Source organism: Pristis pectinata, chromosome 4 (genome assembly GCF_009764475.1).
Source record: "Pristis pectinata isolate sPriPec2 chromosome 4, sPriPec2.1.pri, whole genome shotgun sequence".
NCBI lineage: Eukaryota > Metazoa > Chordata > Chondrichthyes > Rhinopristiformes > Pristidae > Pristis > Pristis pectinata.
Window position 1 is genome coordinate 108,187,794 of NC_067408.1, and position 21,831 is coordinate 108,209,624.

General features: G+C 43.2%; 1 protein-coding gene across 24 annotated transcripts in view; it reads right to left on the reverse strand.

Annotated features, from left to right (window-relative positions):
* LOC127569099 (sodium/myo-inositol cotransporter-like) overlaps window positions 1–18,462 on the reverse strand; it is a 37,745-nt gene extending 19,283 nt beyond the window's left edge. For 7 of the 24 annotated variants that reach the window (XR_007956150.1, XR_007956148.1, XR_007956149.1 and 4 more), the window contains exons 1-3: window positions 18,299–18,462; window positions 2,119–2,244; window positions 1,469–1,518 (exon numbers count right to left, since the gene is read on the reverse strand). The gene's annotated coding sequence lies outside the window, so the exon portion shown is untranslated. Of the gene's footprint in view, window positions 1–1,468; window positions 1,519–1,741; window positions 1,786–2,118; window positions 2,245–2,475; window positions 4,257–12,254; window positions 12,415–17,694; window positions 18,263–18,298 lie in introns of those variants that run through there. The other 17 variants (XR_007956152.1, XR_007956153.1, XR_007956154.1 and 14 more) reach the window with 14 other exon arrangements.
* Window positions 18,463–21,831: the final 3,369 nt, after the last annotated feature.

Consider the following 21,831-nt stretch of genomic DNA (forward strand, 5'->3'; position numbering starts at 1 on the left):
CACAGCAGCGACTCTTCTCCAGCTGGACTCAAATTGTAGGTTTAATGATTATTTATCTTCAAGAGATAAATCTTCCTCGATTTTGTCATGGATACATTTAGAATTACTTCCTAGAATTACTCAAGATAAAGCTGTGGTACAAAAAAAGCCCAAAGTTCATCCGAACATTATTTAGACCAGCATCCAAATGAATTTTCAATTATCTTATTTTCAAATTAATTTCTCAATTATTCCAACTGATTTTCATTCCCAGTAGTTTTTTCTTAATGCATTTGCATTAAATTTATCTGTTAATTCAAAATACGTTGACAAAATGGTACTGCACTGCAAATGTGATCGAACTCATGAATCACAAATCCTTATTTTAACCTGTCTAGATACATCAAAAGTGCTTTTGAAATTGCTTGCACATTTTCTCAAGTGTGATAAATCTACTGTTATTTTTACATCATTTCTCATACCTCCCTCGATCAATTCTGCCTTTAATAATGCAATGCTGTTATTTTTCTCCCAATATGTAATATTCCAGGATGCAACTTTTAAAATTTAAACAGCATCCATGTGAAGATTTAAATTGTCCAAAATGTAATCATGTAAATTCCCCAACTGTCATCATGCAATTTGAACTCTTGACTTTGGATCATCAGTTGAGGCCTCTGGATTATTAGTTCAGTAAAATCAATGTAAAGGTATTGTTGATTAGGTTTATTATTTTTGAGGAATCTAATTTGGAATGGCTGGATAATGTGGCACTACTCCCTCCTGGAGCATGAAAGATTAAGGCAAATTAAATAAGATTTAAAGGAATTTGAAGGTAATAACAAATATAAATCATTTCTATTGACAGATGGGCTAGTAAATGGTTCCTTATTTATTCTAACTAGCAACAGCAAGAAAATAACTAAGTTATGATTTGGAATGCACTGCATGAAGAGACAGTGAAAGATGATCCAACAGTATCTTTCAAGGAAGATTCAGGTGTACATTTGAAAAGTAGAAAACTTGCTACAGAAGAGGTGGGAAGCAATAATGAAAAGGATAGCACCTTTGAAGAAATGTCACTGGTACAAAAGAGCTAGATACCTCGTTTCTGTTTTGAAACATTTTTGAATGTAGCATGATGTTCCTGACAACAATGTTGAGGAAAAAAAACATGTCTGTATTTATCAAACAAGTCAGAGGTAGAGGGAATAATTTTCAAAGCAATCATCCTTTTTCATCTAATTTCACTTCTATTGCTGGACTGAGATTTGAAACTAGTCTGAGTGCTCCTCCTCCACTTAGAAAATTATAATGGGTGGGATCATATCTGCTTCCACCCCCCACACCACAAAGCTGCCATTCTGAAGGCTTTATTGATAACTTGGCACTGGCTTCCATGCTGTCTGAGATAGATGTCAGAGTCTGTGTTAAGGTTCTACGTAGAGAAAATGCATTTGACAAAAATAATTTGAAAGTTTCTACCCACATTTCTCCAAGATGATACAAAATTCCAAAGATTCCAATTTAGACTAGGTTCTGCAATTGCAAAAAAATGTATTAAGTACCTTACAAATACTCATATCTCCATGACTTTAGAAGAAAATATTGCTCGCCTTCTGATGAAATAGCAACATTTGCAAACAGAAACTACTATGTCTTAGATGCTGCTATGCCTAAACTTACTTTTGTAAACATTAAAAGAGAAAAAAAAATCATTAAATGGAGCAACTTGTCTATAACTTTTCCATGCATCACTTACCAGACCAAACAGCTCGAGAAAGCACAGGTCAACTCTGTTTCCTACTAAAAGGACAGACTCTAGCAATGTCAAATTTCACAACTTTTATATTCTGCACACAAAAGTAAATCATTTTTAAAAATCTCTCAATATAACATAAGTTGCACTTAAATTTATCTAAGTTTATTTGGACATACAATAATTAAGCACACTGAAGAACACTGTTAGAAAACTCATTTGTTAGTGAAAGAATTTCATAAGTCACTTACCAAGGGAACAGCATTACTGTGACAAATTTATTATTCACTTCTAGAAAATCTTCCATTGTTTAGCCTATAAAATTCTCCAGAATACATTTCACAAATGGAAATCAGTACCTCTGTTAAAAAAACACTCACCATCTTAGTAATCAGCAGTTTTGAAAAGTGAGCACTGCAGTTCAGCTACGGAAAATGGGTCAGTCTCAGGATCACAACTTTTTTTTGCAAAGAATGCAGTCAGTTTCAGTCAGTCAGGCACACAACCTAAAGTACAGCATGTAGCACATACTTTTGATTAGAGAGTTTTGAAATAATCACTTTTTGATTCAATGTTGATACTGTAGCAATTTGAAGCCGAGCTGACTATTTACTGTAACTGAACTTCAACCCTGTTGCATTTGAATCAAAGAAAATCAACTAGTTCCCAGTCTCAAAATTATAGTATGGCTATAATAAACATGATTTCATATAAGACTTGTGCTACAAGGGACTTACCTTCGATCTAGTCTTTAATTAAACAAATAACACTGTAAACTAAAAACCGGACTTCAAATGAAAAAAAAATTGCAGCGTCTGAGCAACAAAAGAAATAATTTCTATGAAGAATTATGGCAGTCTGTACTTTACCAATTCTGGTAACACATGGCATTTACATTACAGCTGAACACCACATTCATATATTCTAAGTACTTTGGTGGAAATCGAGTGCATAACTCTAAAAGAAAATCTGCATTACTATTTTAATCTCTTTAATGTTTATGACAACAGTCGTCAGCAGAGGAAATGTGGCTACCAATAACAGGTCTTTTTGGTACAAATGACCTTTGGAGGGATGTAGTTAATAATTAAGCATTTTGACTGATTCAATCAACAGATTGGATACTGATCAGGGAGTGTCTTACAAGGCTCATGATAATCAGCTGCCTTCCATCTCAAGTTGATCAAATACTGGTCACTAAATGTGTGTACATTGGTCATGTGAACGCTCATCTACGATGACTGTATAATTGGATGATACAGGTCACATGTAATCATGCTTGGGGTACAATAATTGCTGCATGATTGTGTTTTTTAAGTCACACCAGAACTCTGTATCCTTGCATATGTATTAATGAAGTGGTTAACAAAGAAAATAGAGTCTTGATAGATTACTGAAAGTACGGGTGATGACTGAACTCCTACAAGATAGGTATAAAAGAAAAATTATGTGACCAACTAATCCCACATTATCCTCTCTTTACACTGTTACTCAGATTTACAATCTCTCAAGTGAAATGATGGATTTGTCAAACTTAATCTAACCTGAACAACCAGTTGCAAAATTTTAGTACATTGGAAAGTAATATCTGAATTTAATGCTTCATCTAATATTTAGTATGATTGCAAAATAATGAATGTCATTTGCAATTGGCTGGCTTTTGAAAAACATTTACTGATCAAAACAGCAATAGTGTTTAATTTTGTAGTGGAAAATGATCCCAGCCAATGCCAGTGTTCTATGCAGGTATTCGAGAAGATCATGGCCTCACAGATGTCTAGAAGTAATGAAGCTGATATGGGAGACTAGATGACAAAAGCAGACAGAATATGAAGCTAAAGAGAACAATATAAAGAAATGAGCCATTGAGCTGCAATTGCTGTTTAGATAAGAATAGTGGAAATAGAAAAAGCCAAAAATTAATTTTAAAATGGCAGGTAAATAGATAAATAAGGTCCCTTTATAATATTGACATTTCTAAATACAGTTATAACCATTGAATAAAACGTACTGAAGAACATGTAGCTACCCATTATAGGGTGGTTTGGTGTAGCCATTAAGAAACGTTACTAGTAGTAAGAATAGGCAAACAGCGATTTTGGGTGAGTTTTTGATCAGGGCATTAGATTCTTCTTACAGTATGATCCACAGAGGTTGTGCATACACAAAATTTTGCATTCTGTTTACAGAAATATTCACAAAACTATTTCAGTGTATTCACAGAAGATACAGAAAGCTGTAGCATGGAATGCCACCCATGAGACATCAGTTCATTATATCAAAGATGAGAGTTGACAATTCTGTCCATCAGGTCTCCAGCCCTGGGAAGAAGGCTTATAAATTTTGAAGACTACATTCTAAAGGATATTTTTATGCACTACAAAAATGCCAGATGGAAACAGGATAAACGGCAGCTATTCTCTTTGCAGTAAAGGTTGAGATGTGACAAGAAGTGTACAAGATTGTAACTAGTTTAGTTAAGGTAAATAGAGAGAAGCAATTCCCATTAGCAGATGGTTCAAGGACAAGGGGATTAAAGATTTAAAATTTTGATAATTTACCTTTATTTTAATACAAATGGGGGGGGGGGGGGGGGGGGAGGAAAGAAAACATTTTAAAAAAAACTTTAGAAGTTAGGATCTACAAACAAGATCGGTCAAAGATTTCTAAGGGAAATTAAGAGTAATATGTGTGGATATGGAGAAAAGAGCAAAGGAATGGGACAGACAACTACCCTATTTTGTGTTGGCAGAGAGCCAGATGACCTCTTTCTAATTCATAACAATTCTACAATTCTATGTAGGCTTCAACGATGACATGGAGTTTGCCTCCGAGAAAGCAAACTGGGTTTGTCTGCTGACATTAATTCTATGACTGAGGTTGGGACGATCTTAGTTCTGGAATGGAGATAAGGGTTGCAAGAAAGTGTGAGAAGACGGTTATAACGATTCAAACCCTTGAATGTTTACAGTCTACTCTAGCCTTGTTGGTTAGGATCATGGCTTGCAAGTCATTGTGTGGAAGTAGAATGGTAATTAATTTCCGAGGAGAGCCAAACTTCAGAAGGCTTCTCAACAAACCCCTTCAGTTGAAATAGCTGAAGACGGAGCGAGATTTGGAGTGGAAGATTTAAAGAGGTGAGTCTCTATGCTTGAGAGTTTTACCTTGCAGGAGTCTAAAAGAGGCACATTTGCAAGTTGTTTATAATTGATTGGCTCATTGGCTAGTTAACAGCAGCCAATAAAAAGTAAGGGCCAAGTGGAGTGGTCATTTTGGAGCAGTCAGTTTGAGAGTGAATGCCAACCTGTGAATACCAGGCTTCAGTGCAGAGGGTGAGCAATACTAAGGTGAGGGTAGGTTCTTATTTTTTAATGTCTCTTTATATTCCCTCAAAGCTTTTTAGTCATTGCAGGTGAGCTCAGACCCATGTCATACTCCTCCTGTGCAATGTGGGCACTCAGGGAGGCTGCCAGTGTCCCTGCACACAGTCATCAGGAAGTGTGTCCAGCTGCAGCTTCTGACAGACCACATGACGGTACTGGAGCTGTGCATGGATTCACCTTGGAGCATCGGTGATGCTGAGAATGTTGTGGATAGCATGTTGGTCACGCTGCAGTTTAAAGGCCTAGGAAAAGATAGGGAATGGGTGGTCAACAGGCAGCACAGTAGCAGGAAGGTAGTGTAGGAGTCCCCTGTGGTCACCTCCTTCCAAAACACATATACTGCTTTAGATACCATTGAGGGAAATGGCTCATCAGTGGGAGCCAGGATCCTGGCACTGTGAATGGCTCTGCTGCACAGGAGGGCAGGAAAAAGAATGGCAGAACTATAGTGGTAGAGATTCCACAGTAAGGTGAATAGACAGGAGCTTCTGTGGCTGCAAACAGGGCTCCCAGTTGGTGCCTTGCATCCCAGGTGCAAGGATCAGGGAGGACTCCGAGTGGCTGCAGGGCATTCTGGAAGGGGAGAGTGAACAGCCAGTTGTAGTGGTGCACGTAGATACTGATGATATAGGGGAAAAAAAGCAGGATGAGGTCCTACAAGCCGAATTTAGGGAGCTAGGAGATAGATTAATAAGTAGGAACTCAAAGGTAATAATCTCAGGATTACTACCTGTGCCATGAGCTAGTCAGTGTAGGAATAGCAGCCCAGTTAGGACAAATGTGGCTTAAGCAGTGGTGCAGGAGGGAGGGTTTCAGATTCCTGGGGCATTGGAACCAGTTCTGGGGGAGGTTTACTAGTACAAACCTGATGGTTTACACCAAGGCAGGACTGGGATCAATGTCCTAGGGGGATTGTTTGGTAGTGCTGTTTGGGGGGGGGGCGTGGTGGGCAGGGAGGGCTTTAAACTAATATGGTGGGGGATGGGAATCAACTGAGAAAGAGAGGGAAGCAGAGACCGGAGCAAAAGTTAGGAAAGAGTACAGAAAAGTCAAATGCAAAGGACACAAAGGTTACTGGATTCTAAAAGGACAATGACTATAAGGGCACTTTATCTAATGCCTGTAGTATTCTGAACAAGGTCAGTGAACTTCTGGCACAAATCAGTACAAAGGGTTATGATTTAGTGGCCATTACAGAAATGTGGTTGCAGAGTGGTGATGAGTGGGAATTAAATATCCAAGGGTATCAGGTAATACAGAAGGAAAGGCAGGAAGGTAAGGGAGTGGGGCAGTGCTCTTAATTAAGAATGCGATCGGGGTGATAGTGAGACAATACAAGTTCCAAGGAGCAGAATGTTGAGTCCATCTGGGTGGACATTAGGAATAGTAAAAGGGAGAAATAAATCACTGGTGGGACTTGTTTATAAGCCACAGAATAATAACATTTAGTGGCACAGGCAATAAACCAAGAAATATTTGATGCATGTAAGAATGGAATGGCAGTTGTCATGGGGGACTTTAACTTCCACATAGATTGGGCGAATCAAGTTGGTCAAGGCAGTCTTGAGGAGGACTTCATAGAATGCATCCATGATAGGTCAAATATGTTGGCGAAATAGTATTAATGGTAGGACTCCTGGCAGTGTGGAGGATCAAAGGGATCTCTGGGTCAGAGTCCATAGGACACTCAAAGCGGCTGCACAGGTTGACTCTGCAGTTAAGGCATATGGTGTATTGTCCTTCAATCAGGGAATTGAATTTAGGAGCTGTGAGGTATTGCTGCAGCTATATAGGTCGCTGATCAGACCCCACTTGGAGTATTGTGCTCAGTTCTGGTTGCCTCACTACAGGAAAGATGTGGAAGCCATAGAGGGTGTGAGATTTACAAGGATGCTGCCTGGAATGCAAAGCATGCCTTATGAAAGCAGGTTGAGGGAACTTGGCCTTTTCTCCTTGGAGAGACGGAGGATGAGGGGGGACCTGATAGAGGTGTATAAGATGAGGAGAAGTATTGATAGGGTAGATAGTCAGGCTTTTCCCCAGGGCTGAATTGGTGGTCACAAGAGGACATAGGTTTAAGGTGCTGGGGAGTAGATATAGAGGAGATGTCAGGGGTAAGTTTTTTTTTTACTCAGTGGTGAGTGCATGGAATGGGCTGCCGGAAACTCTGGTGGAGGCTGATACGATAGGGTCTTTCAAGAGACTGTTAGATAGGTACATGGAGCTGAGTAAAATAAAGGGCTATGGGTAAGCCTAGTAATTTCTAGGGTAGGGACATATTCGGCACAGCTTTGTGGGCTGAAGGGCCTGAATTGTGCTGTAGTTTTTCTATGTTCTATGATAGCTTTCTTGAACAGCATGTTAGTGAACTTACAAGGGAAAATGTTATCTTAGATCTGGTCCTGTGCAAAGAGACAGGTAAAATTAACAATTTTGTGGTTAGGGATTCTCTTGAAAAGAGTGATCATTGTATGATTGAATTTCTCACACAAATGGAAGGTGCAATAGTTCAATCTAAAACCAGTGTATTTATGCCTAAACACTGGAGACTACAATGGGATGAGGGAGGAGTTGGCTAGTGTAGACTGGAAACACGGACTATACGGTGGGACAGTTGAGGAACAGTGGAACACTTTCAGAGATTTTTCACGGTGCTCAAAAGTACATTCCAGTTAAAAGCAAGGACAGTAAGGACGGGGAGAGCCAGCCTTGGATAACTAAGGAAATAAAAAAAGGCATCAAACTAAAAGTACATGCATACAAAGTCGCCAAGAGTAGTGGGAAACTGGAAGATTGGGAAAACTTTTTAAAAGCAACAAAGAACCACTAAGCAAGCAATAAGGGAAAATAGATTATGAAAGTAAACTAGCACAACATATAAAAACAAATAGTAAACACTTTTATAAAGCAGATAAGTGTGGCTAAAGTGAACTTAGCTCACTTGGAATATGAGAAGGGGGAATTAATATTGGGTAATGTGGAAATGGCAGAGGCCTTGACCAATTATTTTGTCAGTCTTCATAATGGAGGACATGTCTAACCTGCCAAAGAGATGTTATGGATGCAATGGGATACAAACAGCTGTCACTAAAGAGGTAGTGATGAGCAAACTAGTGGGCCTAAAGGTAGGCAGGTCCCCTGGTCATGATGGGATACATCCCAGGGTACTGAAAGAAACGGCGGAATTTATAGTAGAGTATATGTTTGTGATAATTTGCCAAAATTCTCTGGACTCTGGGCAGGTCCCAGCAGATTGGAAGACACTGAATATCATGCCACTGCTTTTTTTTAAAGAAAGGATGTAGGCAAAAGGCAGTTAGCTTAACATGTAGTCAGGAAAATTCTTGAAGATATCATTAAGGAAGAAATAATGAGACATCTGGATAGAAGTGGTTCCATCAGGTAGACACAGCATGGATTCAGGAAGGGCAACTCCTGTTTGACGAACTTACTGGAGTTCTTTGAGGATATAATGAGCACAGTAGATAGAGGGGAGCAGGTGGATGCTATATGCTTGGATTTCCAGGTGTTTGATAAGAATGATGCACAGAAGATGCATCCCTAAGATAAGGAATTTGGGGTAAGGTATTGGCATGAATAGAGGATTGGTTAACCAACAGAAGGCAAGGAGCTGAGATAAATGAGTGTTTCTCTGGTTGGCCATCAGTGGTGAGCAGGGTGCTGGGCCTGCAAATGTTCATGATATACATTAATGATTTGGAAGAGGGATCTAAGTTTGTAGTGGATCTAAGTTTGCTGATGACACTAAAATGAGTGGAAAAGCAAATTGTGCTGAGGATGTGGGGAGTCTGCAGAGATATAGATGGGTTAAGTGAGTGGGCAAGGATTTGGCAGATGGAGTACAATGTTGGTAAATACAAGGTCCTCCACTTTGGAAGGAAAATAGAAGATTAGATTTATTTAAATGGTGAAAGATTGCAGCATGCTATTGTGCAGAGGGACTTGGGAGTGCTTGTGCATGAAATCATAAAAGGTTGGTTTGCAGGTGCAACAGGTTATCAAGAAGGCAAATGGAATGTTGGCCTTCATTGCTATAGGGATTGAATTTAAGAGCAGGGAGGTTATGCTGCAACTGTACAGGGTACTGGTGAGGCTGCACCTGGAGTACTGCATGTAGTTCCAGTCTCCTTACTTGAAGGATATACTGGCTTTGGAGGCAGTGCAGAGGAGAGATTGAGTCGCCTGGGATTATACCTGCTGGAATTCAGAAGAATGAGAGCATCTTATAGAAAAAAAATAGAAAATTATGAAAAGGATAGATGAAGTAGAGGTAAGGTTATTTTCACTAGTAGTTGAGACTAGAACTAGTGGACATAGCCTCAAGATTCAGGGAATAGATTTAGGGCAGCGATGAGGAGAAACTGCTTTTCCCCCAGAGTAGTGAATCTATGGAATTCTCTGCCCAGGGAAACAGAGGCTATGTCATTATATTTAAGACAGTTAGATAAATTTTTGGATAGTAGGGGAACTAAGGGTTATGGGGAAAAGGCAGGTAGGTGGATCTGAGTCCATGGCCAGATCAGCCATGACCTTATTGAATGGCAGTGTAGGCTCGACAGGCCAGATGGCCTACTCCTGCTCCTATTTCTTATATTCTTATGACTTCTGCAAGTTTAGTGGCTGATGGTACTTCCTTAATTTTTCTTTTATATGGTACACTGTGAAGATTGTCTGAATTACCTTTGGCTAGGTAGAATCTGCTTCACAACTCTTTGGCCACTGGGGGTGGGGGGAGTTGGTTGGCAGTTTAGGAGGATCCTTGCAATTACTTTCCTTGTAGCAGAAAGCAGGGAGGTCCCTCTAATTGATGCAATCAACCTTGTACTTTTTTTTTTGGAGATGGTCACAATTACAAAGGTCCTCTGGCATGTTCTTATTCCAGATGTGGGCAAATAAATCATGAATTCACACTGAAAGTGCTTCTTTGGTTTATTTATACTGATGAAATACTAATGTCTGCATCCTCTCCCATGCCAACATCCCCAGCATTGATGTTTTGGTCAAACTTGTTCATCTTTGGTGGGTGGACCACATCATCCACATACCTGAAGCATGCACTCTATTCCCAGCTCTGTCACAGGAAGAAATTTCCAGAAGACAGGAAAAAACAAGGACAGTCATAACATGAAGAGAAACAGCTGAAGTGCACTCTCTCAAACTATCTACCTGCCCACCCACCCTATTGAGCACAATCTGTGCAAGGATCCACTGATTTCACCTAGGACTCTTCAGCTACCTCAGAACCCACATAAGTGAAGTGGAAGCAAGTCTTCAACCAAGGACAGCTTAAGAGGATGACAATTCTTTGCATTATCAATATTCTTATGACAATGTAACAGCTTGATATTAAAAATATTGTTGAAAATGTAGCTTCTGAGGTCTGTTTTACAAAAACATCAAGGGCTCATATTACCTCAATGCACAATGTAAAATTTTTCATATGACAAAGGCTTGATGGGCCATAAGACAGTATGTTGCCTATCAGATCAATCCATTCCCTACATGTCCCTGCAAACTATTCTCTCATACATGCCTTTTAACATCTCCCCAATTCTCCTACTATCCATCTACACAGGTCAATTTACAGTAGCCAATTAGCCTAACAACCAGCACATCTTTGGGATGTGGGAGGGAACCCGAGCACTCAGGAAACTCACACGGTTAAAGGGAGAACTTCCAAACTCCACATAGACAATACTGGTGGTCAAAATCAAACTTATTTAAGATAGCTGCACTATGTGCAACACCACTGTGCTCATCAAGTGCCAGAGACATCAAAGAAACAAAATAAAACATCCTAGAATGGGAGCATGAACAGCTAGCAGTCACAGTTCATGTAGACATCAATGTATAGACAGAACAACAGATGAGCTTCCAAGATACATTTCAGCTTAAGAAGCAGAACCTTGAGTGAGGAAGTAAATTAAAATCTAAGGGCAGGTCAGTGACAAAGCTAGAAGAGCTGCTACCTCTCAGTGCCAAATACCCAAGTTCATTCTTGACCTTGGGTGCAGTCTGTGTGGAGCTTGCATGTTCTCCCTGTGACCACAGACTCTCCCACCCCGGGTGCTCTGGTTTCCTCCACCATTCCCAAGATGTGCAGATTGGCAGATTAATCGGCCACTGTAAATTGCCCCTAGTGTGTAGGCAAGTGGTAGAGTCAGGGCAGAATTGGTGAAAATGTAGGGAGAATAAAAAAATTTGGGATTAATGTAGAATTAGTATGAATGGGTGCTGAATGGTTGTCAGGGACTCAATGGACAAAAGGGCCTGTTTCTATCAAGTATCTGGCTATAACTTTCAATTTTATGGCATGGATTAGATAAAGATTGGCACTGCCATTGCCAGTCAAAGGTATAGAAACTGACATTAGGTTTTTAGGTCACAGTAAGACATCTTGGAGCCAGGAAAGGTTTTACAGACAGGGTGTCCTTAACCTAAACTGGATGGCAACCTGTATTCTTGTAGAAAGGCAAAAGTGTAAGATTTAAACTAATCAGAATATAAGAATGGAAAATCAACAGTCCATCAGAACAAGCAACAGTATCTGCTGAGTTAATTGAATTTCATAATCCAGATGGATAAATTTTTAGGAAAACAAAGGATATAGATCACAAGAGTGTGGAAATCAGCAGCACACAAGACCATCCCGTCCAAAAGCACTATCCAGCTTAATACCACTTCCCAACTGCTGCTCTGTAGTACTGTAGGTTATGGAAAATCAAATGTTCAACCAAGTACTTTTTAAAATGTGATGATGCTTACTATCTCTACCATACTCAGGCAGTGAATTTCATATCTCCACCTTCTGCTGTGTGCATTTTTTCCCCTCAACTCTCATTCAATCCTTCCAACAAGTACAAAAATCTATGCCCCCCCCATACTGACCTCTCTGCTAACAGAAAAATGAGTTTCTTATCCACTCTATTCAGCAATCTCATAACTTTTTACATTCCAGTCAAATATCCCCTCAACCTTTGTTCCATAATAATGTTAATCTAGCCAACGTTTACTCAAGCCACATTTCTCCATTCCTAGAAATATCCTTGTAAAGAGGGAGGGATTGAATTTAAGAGCAGGGCTGTTATACTTCAACTGTACAGGGTACTTACTGGTCAGGCTGCACCTGGAGTACTATGTGCAGTTCTGGTCTCCTTACTTGAGAAAGGATATGCTGGCTTTGGAGGCAGTGCAGAGAAGGTTCACCAGGTTGATTCCGGAGATGAGGGGTTAGCCTATGAGGAGAGATTGAGTCGCCTGGGACTATACTCACTGAAATTCAGAAGAATGAGAGGGGATCTTATAGAAACATATAAAATTATTAGAAGGATAAATAAGACAAGAGGCAGGAAAGTTGATTCCACTAGTGGGTGAGACTAGAACTAGGGGACATAGCCCCAAGATTTGGGGGAATAGATTTAGGATGGAGATGAGGAGGAACTACTTTTCCAAAATTGAATCTGTGGAATTCTCTGCCCAGGGAAGCAGTAGAGACTGCCTCATTAAATACATTTAAGACACAGTTAGATAGATTTTTGCATAGTAGGGGAATTAAGGGTTATGGGGAAAAGACAGGTAGGTGGATCTGAGTCCATTGCCAGATCAGCCATGATCTTATCTGCCAAGGGAGTTTACTTCAGCTCTCCTGATGGCAGTCTACATCCCACCACAGATGGACATGAAGCCTGCACTCAATGAGCTATACACCATGGTCAACAACCTTGAGACAGGATACCGAGGCCCTCTTCATCATTGCAGGGGACTTCAATCAGGCCAACCCCAAGAGTGTGTTACCAAAATACTATCAGCACATCTCCTGCTCCGCGAGGGGCACCAACACCCCTGACCACTGCTATACAACCATCAAAGATGCCTTCCGAGCCACCCCTCATCCTCACTTTGGGAAATCAGACCACCAGGCTGTGCTCTTTCTCCCTACATACAAACAGAAACTGAAACGGGAGGATCTGGTACAGAGTCGTGCAGTGCTGGTCTGAGGAAGCAGATGAGCTCCTACGTGACTGCTTTGAGACAGTGGACTGTTCAAACACTCAGCTGCCAGCCTTGATGAGTATGCCACCACCATCACAGAATTTATCAGCAAGTGTGTGGACTGTGTACCAAAGACGACAATATGGGTGTTCCCAAACAGGAAACCATGGATGAACCGGGAGATCCACTCCCTACTGAAGGAGAGGACTGCTGCACACAAATCTGGTGATCCTGACCTGTACAAGAAATCGAGGTATGACCTTCAGGAAGCTATCAGGGATGCCAAGAGGCAATACCGACTCAAAATAGAGTCCCTGACCAGCCATCAGTTATGGCAGTGCTTACATGCCATAACAGGCTACAAGATGAAGTCGGGCTGCATAGTTAACAACAGCGCATTCCTTCTTGATGAACTCAACGCATTCTATGCGTGTTTTGAACAGAAGGGAGGTGGATTGTCACCATCCACCCTGACAGCCTCCAATACAGCTGAACCTGTGATCACAGTGGAGGACCTAAGATCAGTCTTCCAGAGAGTGAACATGAGGACAGCACCTGGCCCAGATAGTGTCCCTGGCCGTGTGCTCAGATCTTGTGCTGATCAGCTGGCAGAAGTATTTGCGGACATATTTAACCTCTTCCTGCTTCAATCTCAGGTTTCCACCTGTTTTAAGACCACCACTATCATCTTGGTACTGAAGAAAAGCAAGGTAACATGCCTCAATGACTACCGACCAGTGGCTATGACATCCACCACCATGAAGTGCTTTGAGAGGTTGGCCATGGCACACATCAACTCCAGCCTCCCAGACAACCTGGACCCATTGCAATTCGCCTATCACCAAAACAGGTCCACAGCAGATGCCATCTCCCTGGCCCTACACTCAGCTCTGGAGCATCTGGACAGTAAAGACACCTACGTTAGACTATTGTTTATTGACTACAGCTCTGCCTTCAATACAATAATCCCAAGCAAGCTTGTCACCAAACTCTGAGACCTAGAACACAACACCTCCCTCTGGAACTGGATCCTTGACTTTGTAACAAACAGACCACAATCAGTGAGGATAGGCAGCAATACCTCCGGCACAATTATCCTCAACACTGGTGCCCCACAAGGCTGTGTCCTCAGCCCTCTACTCTACTCCCTGTATACTCAAGACTGTGTGGCCAGATTCTGCTCTAATTCCATCTGCAAGTTTGCAGATGGTACCACCGTTGTAGGCCGTATCTCAAACAGCAATGAGTCGGAGTACAGGAAGGAGATAAAAAGCTTAGTGGAACGGTGTCATGACAACAACCTTTCCCTCAATGTCAACAAAAGAGCTGGTCATTGACTTCAGGAAAGGGGGAGGTGTACATGCACCTGTCTACATCAATGGTGTTGAGGTGGAGAGGGTTGAGAGTTTCAAGTTCCTGGGTGTGAACATCACCAACAGTCTGTCCTGGTCAAATCATGTAGATGCCACAACCAAGAAAGCTCACCAGCACCTCTACTTCCTCAGGAGGCTAAAGAAATTTGGTTTGTCCCCTTTGACACTCACCAACTTCTACCGATGCACCATAGAAAGCATCCTATCTGGATGTATAGCGGCTTGGTACGGCAACTGCTCTGCCCAGGACCGCAAGAAACTGCAGAGTTGTGGACACAGCCCAGCGCCTCACAGACACCAGCCTCCCCTCCTTGGACTCTGTCTTTACCTCTCGTTGTCTTGGTGAAGAAGCCAGCACCCATCCAGGACATCCTCTCTTCTCTCCTCTCCCATCAGGCAGAAGATACAGGAGCCTGAGGGCACGTACCACCAGACTTAAGGACAACTTCTACCCCACTGTGATAAAGACTATTGAACAGTTCCTTTATACAGTAAGATGGACTGTGACCACACGATCTACCTTGTTGTGACCTTGCACCTTACTGCACTGCACTTTCTCTGTAGCTGTGACACTTTGTACTGTTATTGTTTTTACCTGCACTACCTCAATGCACTCTGTACTAACTCAATGTAACTGCACTGTGTAATGAATTGACATGTACAATCGGTTTGCAAGACAAGTTTTTCATTGTACCTCAGTACAAGTGACAATAATAGACCAATACTGAATGGCAGAGCAGGCTCGATGGGCCAGATGGCCTACCCCGTTCCTGTTTCTTATGTTCTTAAATTTTCTCTCATACTTTTTCCAATGCTATAACACCCTTCCTTCCTGTGGTATTGTGAATAGAATTCTACTGGGGGGTGGGGGGGCTACAATCAGAATACAGGGTATGTAGTACCTATGTAGGGGAAAAATATTCCTTCACAAGATGGCAATGAACTGGTGGAATTACCTACCACAGAATAACAGATCAGGCAGCAACTGTGGAGAGAGAAACAGTTAGTTTCAGGTTAATGTCTCTTCATCAGAACTGGGAAAATTGGAGAAAACAAGTGCACCTCAAAATGCTGTGGAGGGATAGAGAGAACAAAGGGAATGTCTATAATAGGGTGAAAACCAACATTATCCAGGAGGCAGAATTGCTTTTGGCAGCAGTGTAGGAGAAATAAAGGAATACAGATAAGGGGGGGGGGGGGGGGGGGGGGAGAGAGAGAGAGAGAGAACATGCTGAACTGTGCAAAGCAGGATACAGCAATTGCTGGAAATCTGTAACAAACAAATGCTGGAACCACTTAGCACATCAGGAAGCATCTGTGGAGAGAAAAAGTACAGTTAGTATGACAGATGGAAGGCCTTATATCAGAAAAGGCCAGTTTTCACACAAATAGGAAACTTTGGTTACACAAAATGGTTGAATTCAATTTGAAGTCCAAAGGACTACAATGTGCCTAGATGTAGAATATGAGATGCTGTTCCACAGGCTTGTTAGGCTTTGTAATAGTATTTGAGGTCAAAGAGGAGTGGGAATGGAGAATTAAAGTGACAGGTAACTGGAAGCTCAGGGCCACACTTGTGGACATTCCCTTTTGATCCTTCCATTCATCTCCCCCCCCTCTGCAACTTAAAACATGCTTGTTTTCTCACTTTTCCAGTTCTGCTGAAGGATCATTGACCTGATACATTCACTCTATATTTCTTGCCACATATGCTTCCTAACTGAGTATTTCCAGCACTTTCTGCTCCATTTCAAATTTCCAGCACCTGCAGTCTTCACTTTCCATGCTATCTGTGCTTTTCCTAAAGATTGATAATATACTGACAGAATATGAACTCTTGATCTCCCAATTTACCTTGTTATGGCCCTTGCACTGCATTTGTCTACCTGCACTGCACTTTCTCTGTAACTGTAACACTATATTCTGCATTTTTTTTGTACCATCTTGATGTACTTACGTATGGAATGATCTGTCTGGATGGCATGCAAACAAAAGCTTCTCACTGTATCTCAGTACATGTGACAATAATAAACCAATTACCATCTTCTAAAACAGTGGAGAAAAAAAGTGGGTAAAAATAGAGTTGAAGTATAGATCAGTCACAATCTGACTGAACAGCAGATATGGATCATAAGCTCAATAGCTTATTTGCACTCATACATTATGCAGCAAATGTGAAGACATGCTCAAACCAATTCTTCCTCTTTAGTCAAATCTTTTATTCACTGCTTCTTAAAAATGACCCTTATGAAGATGACATTTCACTACGGATACATTTTTAGCAAAGCTATGCACTTACTTCTTCTGAAACAATAACACGCCTTTGGAAGCATTTGGGATTCAATATAATCCAAGGAAAACGTTTTACAAGTGGCTGTATAATAATTCAGTGCATTCAGGTAATAATATCGATTACCATACTTTCAAGCATCTGAAAACATGACAACCACCCTAAACACCACACACACGGGAAGCAAAAATACTTCAATAGTACATGGGACAAAATAATACTCAAGGGGAACATCAGCCTTGAGCTAGATATTGCTGATTCGGGCATTGGTGGAGATTCCTGTCCCTATCAGTAACCGATCCTGCAAAGACGGTCCTTTCCTCTACACACCGACGGCCATGGAAACAAGCGACCAACAGGTGGCATGTTTGGCTTCGATGTGTGTCTGCATCTGCATCTGGCTAAACCGGTCGGGTGCGCGGGCGGAGCGGCAACTCATTCTCTGACTCCAGCGAGCCCGCCCTACCCCAGTGCCACGATGCCCGAGACACCCGCCCTGCCCCCAGTGCCACGATGCCCGAGACACCCGCCCTGCCCCCAGTGCCACCCAGCCACTGGACCCCAGCGTTGCCCCCCATGCCCCCAGCCACTAGATGCCCGCGTTGCCCCCCCCCCGCAGTGCAACAAGCCACTGGATGCCCGCGCTGCGCCCCGGTGCCATGGGCGCCCGCCACGCACTCCCCCCCCACCTCCCCTGCCAGTGCCACGACCACCCGCACTGCTCACCACCCCAGCCACTGGATGCCCGCCACGCACCCCCCTCCCCCGCCAGTGGGGCGGCCGCCCGCACTCACCCCGTGGGCCAGGTCCCCCGCACTGCCCTCTTCCCCCCCCCCCCCCCCCCCACACAGTGCCGGCCGAACCCTCTTACCGCACCCCCCCCCCCCACCCACTCACCGCCGCGCCGCCAACACTGGATGCACCCGTTCTCCCACCTCACGGCGGCGGCTCGGACTGAGCGACCCCGCCGCCCACCCGCCGCCCCGAGGAAGATCAATGGAGCGCGCAGCCGGGAGAGCGGCGAAGGTTCGAGAAGAACCGTCGACGGAAGACACCAGACGAGAACACACACGCACACAGACAAAGAGGAATGAAACCCCCCCCCCCTCCCTCCCTCCCTCCCTCGCTCCCCGCCTGCTTCCCGCCGAGAGGGACAGAACCCGGCTTCGGGGTGGGGGTAGCAGAAGCTTCGAGAAGGCGCGAATGCTTCGAGCGGTGAAGAAGGTGTGTGGGGGGGGGGGGGAGTGGCACACGGGAGGGAAAAATAAAAACTCGCAGGAGAAACGTCGTGGGATGGGAATGGGGGGGGGGGAGGGAAGAGGTGCAGCCCTGGCGTCGACCCCCCGGGCCGGGGGGGGGGGGGTGGCTGGGAATTGCATCCAGGACCATTTTAATCGGAAGATTATTTTTCCCCTCCTTACCTCAGAGGGGCATCCATTCCCCCCCCTCCTCCCCGCCCATCATCCTCATGTCTAACCCGTCCCGGGGAGATCCTACTCACCCGCTACAAGGATCTTGCGTTTGCTTTTTCTTTCTTTCTCTCTCTCCCTTCGCCTCTCGCCAGCTCCGGCCGTCAGGGTCTGAAGTCAGGAAAATAAAACCATTAACGGATTCTAACCTCAGGAAAAAAACACCACACTCACTCACTCACACACAAAAAAAGGACGTGGGTGGGGAAAAACAATGCCCCGGAGGAGGGTGCCAGCCTATCAGCGGGCACGGCGGGGCGGTTCCTCGCGTCCCCTTGGCCGACTGCCACGCCAATCAAGAGCCCGCTCGGTGAAGACCGGCTCCCATTGGACGGCGCTGCCGTCCATCTCGAAATCCTTCGGCATCTCGAACAATCTTACGCGCTGTCTGAAGGTTCTAGAATGTCGATGGGTGGGTGTTTCCCCATCTTACCCCCCCCCACCCACCCAGTGGTAAGGTGGACCTGTGTAACTTACTCTGTGTCTGGGACAACATGCTCCCATTGCATCCTTGCAGACAGGTCAACGTGTATTGCCAGAGAGAGGGAGAGGAGGGACGCTTGCTACACCTCCCAGCCTTGAAGGGAGTGCGTCCGGCGTCTGAGGTGTCAGTGCTGTCTGAAAACAGAAATGCAAACACTGAATACTGAATACAAAGTTTTGTTTTTAATTTCTGCAGCCCTGATGCAGGGTATTGACCTTGCTTTTCCCTCCCCTTGATGCTGCTTGACCCGCTGAGTTCCTCCATAAGTTTTTGTTTAATTTCTGCAAGACAAGTTGCTTTGTGATTGTGTACATTCGCCACTTTGAAACCTAGCAACTCGGACAGTACTGCGTATATCCCGTGCACTGATAAATATGTATATTTATATATTCAACATATCTTCCACATACATTCAAACCACCATCCCAGGGATCATATATAAACAAGCAATGGAAAAGAAGAACGCATATTTATTGCGTATGATTTTTTTGATGATGGATTGTGTTATAAAGAGAAACTAGAAGATCAAGTACATCCAACACTATAACTGAGAAGGTTCAACGTGTTGCGGAGCTTTGACCAAGATTATGAAGAGTTTGAAGTGGGGTTATAGTGATGAATTTTGCTGCCTTGTAAAGTATGCATGTTTGGTGTGTTCTTAACCTCCAACGAAGTCCATTGCTGAGTGTAAAGGCGTACTCATGAGGTCCCAGGAATGTGCGTACTGTTCATTCAAGGGCATTTCACAGACCGCCACTAGAACTTTCCATGAAGATTGATAGAGCTCAGAGAGGAGTTAGTCATCGGACATAATCCTTAAAGGCGCGAGAGTCTTAAAGTAGCAATTATCGTTCACAGCAAATGTTATGTTGCATAGAAGCATAAACCGATTTAATTTTACAAATTTACCTGAGTCATACAGTATTCCACTGCGTTGAATATACTCAGCAACTAAATTTTCACAGCCCTTCAGGGTAATGAATTCCAAAGATTCACCAACCTCTGGGTGAAGACATTTCTTCTCATCCCTCCCCTGAATGGCTGAACTCTTATTTTAATCTCTGACCCCTGATTCTAACCACTGTGGCCAGGGGAAACATCAACTGTGTAACAAGCTCTTGAGAATTTTGTATGTTTCAATAAGATCACCTCCCATTCGTCTTAACTTGCTACAGGCCTAATCTGCCTAATCTTCCACATATATTCAAACCACCATCCCAGGGATCAATATGGCAAGCCTTCATTGTGCCCCCTCTGTCACTAGTAGATCCTTCCTTAGGGAGACCAGGCTCATACACTATGTTCCAGATGCAATCTTATTTGAGTTCTATAACTGGAGCAAGCCATCTCTATCTTCTTTCAACAGCATACCATTTCCCTTATGAGTACTGACGAGGATGTAAAGAGACGTCTGGGGATATAGACAAGCTGGGTGAGTGGGAGAAAAGCATGGGAGGCGCATTATAACACAGAAAAATGTAAGTTTGTCCACTTTAGTGCACGAAATGGAAAAGCAGAGTATTCTTTCAAATATTGAGAGATTGGATAGTGTTGATGTTGAAAATGACTTGGTTGGGCTTGTACACAAGTCACTGAAAGAAGTGATTAGGAAAGCAAATGCACGTTGGCCTTTGCTATGAGTTGATTTGAATACAAATGTGTGGAAGTCTTATTGCAATTGCACAGGGCCGTAGTAAGAACACACTTGATGTATTATGCACAGTTTTAGTCTCCTTACTCTAGAAAAGGTGTACTTGCCATAAAGGCAGCATAATGAAGATTCACTAGACGAGTTGCAGGAGTGGTGATTTTGATGTATGTGCAAAGATTGGGTAGATTGGGAGTGTATTCTTTGGAATTTAGAAGAATGAGAGGAGATCACATTGAAACTTACAAAATTCTCACAGGAGTTAATAGGCTAGATGCAGGAAAGATGTTTGCCTTGGCTGAACAATCCAGAGATGGGGTCAAAACTTTAGAATCGGGGCAACTGTTTAACACTGAGTTGATGAGAACACCCTTCACCCTGAGTGTAGTGAATCTTTGGAATTCTATATCCTGGAGGGCTGTGGCATTTCAGTCGTTGAATTTATTCAAATCAGACATTGATTATGGGATATTCAGAGAATCAGAATAGTCATTATACTTCCTCTCTGACAAGGACATCCTTTCCTAGATAAGGAGACTAAAATTGTACAAAATGCATCAAGTGTGATCTTACTAAGGCCTTATGCAAAGTAATAAGACTTGCATACTCCTGTATTCAAATCATCTCATCAAGATAATGCAGGAAATTAGCATAAAACAGAAGAGCAGCTTTTATCTTGATGAACAGTAGATTAAAAGGGCCAGAAATCCTACTCCTGTTCCTAGCAACAAACAATTGGAGGAACTCAGTGGGTTCAACAACATCTGTGGGGGGGGTGGGGGGGGGGGGAGGAATTGTCGACATTTTGGGTCAAACCCCTGCATCGGGGCTGAGAATGGAGAGGGGAGATAGCCAGTATAAAGAGGAGAGAGTGGTGAGACAGGGACCAGTAGGTGATTGGTGGACTGAGGAGGGGTGAAGGATGACGGGCAGATGGAACCAGGTTGGGGAGTTGGGAGACAGAGGCAGGTGGATGTCAGGTGCAGGCAGACAGGAAAAAAAAGGCAGATGAAGCCAGGTGGGCAGGGGGGAGGGTGAAGGTGGAGACAGCTAGGGGACTGATAAAGTGGGAACGCAAAGGCTACCAGTGCTGAAACCTGATATGGAAGGTGATACTGGGAACCATTAGGGGAAAGGTGAAGGGTAGGTGGAACCTGATGAGGGAGGGGGAGAATCCGGTAGGTAAAGTGCGTGGGTAGTAGATGGATAGGACTGGGACGAGGAAGAAGAATGAAAATGGTTGGTGGAGGGCTGGGGGGAGGGGTATGGCAAGGAAACAATAATGGGAGGACTGGAGGTGGATCAGAAGAGAGAGGTGTTACCTGAAATTTGAAAATGTTTCCATTTTGCTAATCCTGTTCCAATTTCTTATGTCCTTGTATTCCTATAAACACCAAAAGCATCTAATCTCTTGCTATTAAAAAAGCTGCCTT